General features: G+C 39.0%; 1 pseudogene; it reads right to left on the bottom strand.

Moving 5' to 3' along the window:
* Window positions 1-385: 385 nt before the first annotated feature.
* On the bottom strand, window positions 386-983 carry LOC129024166 (high mobility group protein B1-like; annotated as a pseudogene).
* Between the last annotated feature and the right edge of the window lie 5,689 nt (window positions 984-6,672).

Genomic DNA, 6,672 nt, shown 5'->3' with positions numbered 1-6,672 from the left:
CAATTAAAAATTAGCATTTAGTAAACAAAACAACAATTATTTTGTATAAGCTGCATCAGAGAGAACTGAAGATGAAAAAAGTGTCATCCCATATATAACTAACTTGTGCTGTGCACCAACATAAACCCGCTTTAAATTTCCATGCCAATTTGCAACCCCTTTGCTGTAACAAGCAAGATTAGTGGCTATTGAAAATACCATCAGGACAGGGCTAGCTAACTACACATTTGGTAGTGTGCTAACTACACAAAAAAAGACACTTTTCAGTTGTTAAATCTTACACAGCCTTACATTTCAATTTTTTTTTCTTTAAAAGGAGTGAATTGCGTACAGGGAGGTTAAATGCTTTACAGACAAGAAAGAAAAAAGCTGCACTAGAACCAGCTTATTCATGATCATCTTCCTCCTCAACATCATCCTCTTCATCTTTCTCCTCTTCGTTCTTTTTCTTGCTTTTCTCAGCCCCAACGGCTTTCTTTTTTGCTGCATCAGGCTTTCCTTTAGCTTCGTGTGCAGCGATATCCTTGTCATATTTTTCCTTCAGCTTTGCAGCCTTCCTTTCATATGGCTGCTTATTGTCTGCAGCAGTGTTATTCCACATCTCTCCCAGTTTCTTTGCAACGTTACTAATGGATAGGCTGGGATGTTATTTTTGATTTTTGGGCGGTACTCAGAACTGAACAAAATAGAGGCTCCAGAAGGCCTCTTGAGTGCGTTGGGATCGTTGAACTTTTTTGTTTCCCCTTCAGGAGGGATTTAGGTTTCATTTCTCTTTTGTGACAGGCCTCCCCCGACTTTGCAACGTCTTCAAATTTTTCTCTTTTGCAGACAGGTTTCCACCTCTCTGAGCACTTCTTAGAAAACTCTGAGAAACTGACTGAATCCTCTGGGTGCTACTTTTTGTGCTCCTCCCGGCAAGTTTGAACAAAGAATGCATATGATGACACTTTGTCTTTCAGCTTCTTAGGCTCTCCTTTGGCCATGTTTAGTTATTATTTCATCAGCAAGGCACAGAGTTGCCCAGTGTCCATCCAACTCTCACTTGCCTGGGTGCTGTCTCTATGAAGCCCAATGTCCTGAAATCCCATCTTATTTTTAACATCCTAAATTTTTTAATATTGTTGTGGTGGGGTTTTTTAAAATCAGTGGCTGTCTAGATTTCTACATAGATTAATTTATTTGTTCACTATGGAAGATTATATTTTCCAAGGATAGAGGTGACCATATCTCTTATCCCACATGCTCTTTTGCAGTGTGACCTTGCCACTCCCCTGTCAAGAGGTGCAGTCTAATTCTTTTCTCCTTGAATTTGGGCTGGCCTTAGTGACTTGTATTAATCAATAGAATGTGGTAGAAGTGACACTGCATGGATTCTGAGGCTAGATCAGATTCTGAGGCACAAAAGGTAATACAGCTTCCACTTGGTCCTCTTGGAATGCTCACTTCTGAACATTCCCATGGAGAGGTCATTTGTAGGTGCTATGATCAACAGTCTTCACTAAGTAGTCTTTGAGTTATCCCAGTTCACATACCAGATATGTGAGTGAAAATGCTACCAGAGGCTTCCAGCCCACCAGATTTGAGTCATCCCAGCTATTCAAGACATTCCAGCCAAGGCCTCAGATACCATAAAGCAGAGACAAGTCATTCTTGCTACTTACCTAGGTTTTTGTGTGAACAGAAGTTTTCATTTCTCTGGAGTAACCCAGGAATGTGTTTAAAAACAAAATTTCAACAAATTTAGTGTAAAGATCTAATTGGATTTTATTAGCAATTCATGAATTAGGCGACTTTTTTTTTTTTTTTTTTTTTTTTAGACAAGGTCTTGCTTTGCTGCCCAGGCTAGAGTGCAGTGGTGTGATGTCGGCTCACTGCAGCCTTTACCTCCCAGGTTCAAGCAATTCTCATGCCTTAGCCTCCGGAGTAGCTGGGATTACAGGAACACGCCACCACGCCTGGTTAGTTTTTGAATTTTTAGTGGAGCTGGGGTTTCGCCATGTTGGCCAGGCTGATCTCGAACCCCTGACCTCAAGTGATCTGCCCGCCTTGGCCTCCCAAAGTGGTAGGATTACAGGCGTGAACTACTGCACCTGGCCAAGGCAACATCTTATCTACAAGACAGAAAGGCACTCCACTGGGCATGGCAGAACAGTTGGTTTTTATAAGCTAGTTTAAGCAGAAACAAGAAAACTGATATCATAGCGTAAAAGGCAGATTGGTTAACATCAGGTTACTTCAGGTAACATTCCTTATAGGGTTAAAGCAGACAAGGCTTCCTTATCATACCTGCTCAGGTTGACTGGGCTCCTTAGGATTGGTTGCTGTGAATCTCCTGTTCTTTTCAAAAGTGGCCAGAGTTAAGTTCAGTTTGGTTACATGGCACTTAGTACAAGTGACTCAATTCTGCTTTGATCTGGTCTGTTGGGCCTAGTGCGGGAGCTCAGTCCAAAACAATGGCCTCCCTTAAATTCTATTTAACAAGCAGGATTACTCAGTCATATGGCAAGTGTGCGTTTAATTAAAAAAAAAATGCCAAACTGTTTCCCAGGGTGGCTGTACAGTTCTGTATTCCCACCAGTAATATATGAGAGGTCCTATTGTTTGCAATCTTCACCAGCACTTGGAATTGTCATTATTTTTAACTTTAGCCATTCTGATAGTGTTCAGTGATAGCTCATTGTGACTTTAATTTGCATTTTGCTAATTGAAAATAATGCTGAAAATATTTTCATGTGCTTATTTTCCATCCATATATCTGCTTTAGTAAAATGTGTTTAAGATTTTACCCACTTTTAATTGGTTGTTTCAGACTGACTTTTAAAAATTCAAATCTGATAAAGTCCAACATCTCCCCTGCCCCCAACATGACACGTATTTTTCATTTTCTTTCCCATTCTGTTTTTCTTTTTGAAGTGCATTCACTGAGTTTTGAGAAATGCATATACCCATGCAAACCAAACCCGTATGAAGTGATACAACATGATCATCACCCTATAATGTCCCCTCCTATTCCCCCTTTCCAGCTATTTTCTGCCCCCAACCCCCTCAAATGTAATTCATGTTCTAAATTTTTCCACCATAGATTTTTCCTGATTTAGAAATGTATATACATGAAATCATACAAAATGTACTCTTTTGTATAAGGCTTCTTAGCATAATGTTTTTGAGATTCATCCATCTTGCATGTATTAATAATGCATCCCTTTTTATTGCTGAGTGGTATTCCATTGTATGAGTAAATCACACTTTGTTTATCCATTATTCTATTGATGAATACCTGAGCTGTCTCCACTTTGGGCTATTATGAATAAAGCTGATATGAACAATCATATTCAAGTCTTTTTCTGGGCATATGTTGTCATTTATCTTGGCTAAATACCTAGGAGGTGAATTGATGGATCACAAGATAGCGGTGTACATAACTTTATAAAAAACTGCCATATTTTTTCCAAAGTGTAGAAAAGTACTTCTATCATCCAAGATGCCTTTGGAGTCTCTGACTCATGGGTTTCTCAGGAATAGAAGTGCCCTTTATTCTGGAAATTGTGGAGGTGGGATGATTCCCACCCCCTTCCTGTATCAGAATTGATTCAAGAATATGTGTGCCTCTCCTAGCAGCTCTGTTCTCACAGCTGTCAGCCCTGGTCAGGGAGAGGCGGGAATGTTTAATTATAATGTTCCTGACAGTTTCTGAGCAGAGAGCCCAGTGCCTGCTGTGCCAACAGCTGAGCTTCACCTGAAGCTGCCATGCTGAAGACTCACCTCCCCATATCTGGCTTTTCCTCTGTAGGCTTGCTTAATGGCAGACAACTCTCATGTTTCCACTTGCTCAGTGCTGGTCAGGTGCAGGTTGCAGGCACACTCCAGCTTAAGAGGCTTGCATTACTTTCCTCATCCTACCATTGGGTTAGCTGCCAGTGCATGATACAGCCCAGCAGAGCCCAAACTACTTAAGAATTCAGTCCTCAACATAACCCAGGCTCTCAGAGTTCATCAGATTTGAACATACAACTACTCACTGGTTCTACCGAAGTCCCTCTGGGATCTATTTATGTGTCTTCTGACTTGTTTCTCCTGTGGTTAATTAGGAGATCAGGGAAACAAAGATTCACTGACAGATAGGGCACTCTTATTTTTCCCTTTCCATGAATGCTCTTTACTTCTCCCCTGTATTAGTCCATTCTCACGCTGCTAATAAAGACATACCTAAGATTGGATAATTTATAAAGGAAAGAGGTTTAATGGACTCACGGTCCAGCATCGCTGGGGAAGCCCCAGGAACTTACAATCATGGCAGAAGGGGAAGCAAACACGTCCTTCTTTACATGACAGTAGCAAGGAGAAGTGCAGAGCAAAAAGGGGGAAAGCCCCTTATAAAACCATCAGATCTCGTGAGAACTCACTCACTGTCACGAAAACAGCATGGAGTGGGGACTGCCCCCATGATTCAATTACCTCCTACCGGGTCCCTCCCATGACACGTGGGGATTATGGGAGCTACAATTCAAGGTGAGATTTCAGTGGGGACACAGAGCCAAACCATATGAGGGTGATTTAGAAATGTATATACATGAAATCATACAAAATGTACTCTTTTGTGTAAGGCTTCTTAGCGTTATGTTTTTGAGATTCATCCATCTTGCACGTATGAGGGTGATATGGTTTCGCTATGTGTCCCCATCCAAATCTCTTATGGCACTGAACACTTTCTTCCTTGTATTACCATTATTTGAAGTTTTTTCTTTAGTTCATCTCGTCCCAGAAATTGGAAGTGATTTGTAAGGGTAAATCAAATATAAACACACATCATATATTTAAAATGGAATTTTAAAAAAGCAAGGGTGGGGACATAAAATGGAGCCAGGAATGCTAATTTTGTGCACTTCCTAACCCTCCTAATAAATAGTGAGGGCCATAGCAGAAGGAATGTGTTTTATTCATCTTTGTATTAATTGCAAGGCCCAACATATTCTTTTTTAAAAAATAGTTTTATTGAGATATAATTCACACACCACAAAATTCACACACTTAAGTTTAAAATTCAACAGTTTTTAGTATATTCAGAATTGTACAATCATCATCACAAACCATTTTAGAACATTTTCACCACCCTCAAAAGAAACCAGGTACCCATTAGCATCATTCCCTGTATCACCCTACCTCCAGCCCCAGGCAGCCATTAACCTCCTTTCTGTCTCTGTGGATTTGCCTATTCTGGACATTTCATAAAAATTGACTCATACAATATGTGGCATTTTGTGTCTGGCCTCCTTCACTTAGCATAATATTTTACAGTTCATCTGTGTTGCAGCATGCATCAGTACTTGATTTTTTATGTCTGCATAATATTCCATTTTATGGATATATCACATTTTGTTTATCCATTCATCTATTGATGGGCATTGGGTTGTTCACAGTTTTTGACTATTAATAATGCTGCAATGTACATGTGTGTACAATTTTTTCTGTGCACATTTGTTTTCATTTCTCTTAGGTATATACCTCAGTGTGGAATTGCTTGATCGTATGGTAACCCTGTTTAATCATCTGAGGAACTGCCAGACTGTTTTCCAAATGCACCATTCCCACTACCAGTGTATGAGGGTGCCAATTTTTCCACATCCTAGCCAATATTTTTTATTATCTGTCTTTTTTATTCTTTCATTTTAGTGAGTGTGAAGTAGTATCTCATTTTGGCTTTCACTTGAATTTCCCTAAAGACTAATGGTGTTAATCATCTTTTCAGGTGCCTATTGGCCATTCCTATATCTTATTTGGAGAACTATTTATTTAAGTTATTTGCTTATTTTTAAAATTGTTTTTTTTTTTAATTTTTCAGTTTCAAGAGTTCTTTATATTTTCTGGATACAAGCCTTTCATCAGCGATGTGATTTGCCCATCTTTTCCTCCATTCTGTGGATTATCTTTTCATTTTCTTCATGGTATCATTTGAGGCACAAAAAATTTCTCATTGTGATCAAGTCCAAGGTATCTATTTTTGTTGTATGGGCTTTTGATATGTGTAAGGTGTTTTGCTTAGCCCAAGGTCATGAAGGTTTCTCAGCCCTTTCTTGCACAGACTGGACAAAGAAATGTTTATTTACAACAACAGCACTATTTGTTCAGCACTTGATTTAAGCTTGGCATCATGTTGTGCACTTGCCAGAGGGTATTGATGTCAGTAACAGCAACAATAATAGCTAACTTTATTGAGCTCTTACATGAATGATCTCATTTAATCCTCACAACAAATCTTTGAGGTAAATATGAATATCTCCATTTTACAGATAGGGAAACTGAGGATCAAAAATATTATCTTCATGTGATGCGTAGAATTGTTGTAGCCATCTTCTGACCATGAAAGAAGGCACTGATATCAAGTTGTGGAGGACAGAAGAGAAATATGGAAAGGACCAGCTACCAAATTAAAAGCCAAAATAACATAATCAATCAAAACATTAATAGCTGACATTTATTGAGCACTTTACGAGAGTTGTTATCTTATTTAATGATCATAACACTTCCTTGTGAAAAAAAAAACATATCATGGGGATCCCCACCATGTGGCTCAGATATGTTAAGTATTGGGGCAAACTTTGTTGGTTTCTTTCACTTATTTCTTACTAACAGAACCCCATAATTTTTTACCTTCCTCTCATCATCCATAATTTT

Source organism: Pongo pygmaeus, chromosome X (assembly GCF_028885625.2).
Source record: "Pongo pygmaeus isolate AG05252 chromosome X, NHGRI_mPonPyg2-v2.0_pri, whole genome shotgun sequence".
NCBI classification, from domain to species: domain Eukaryota; kingdom Metazoa; phylum Chordata; class Mammalia; order Primates; family Hominidae; genus Pongo; species Pongo pygmaeus.
The sequence above is the reverse complement of the archived record's forward strand: the minus strand, read 5'-3'. Positions and strand labels throughout refer to the sequence as shown.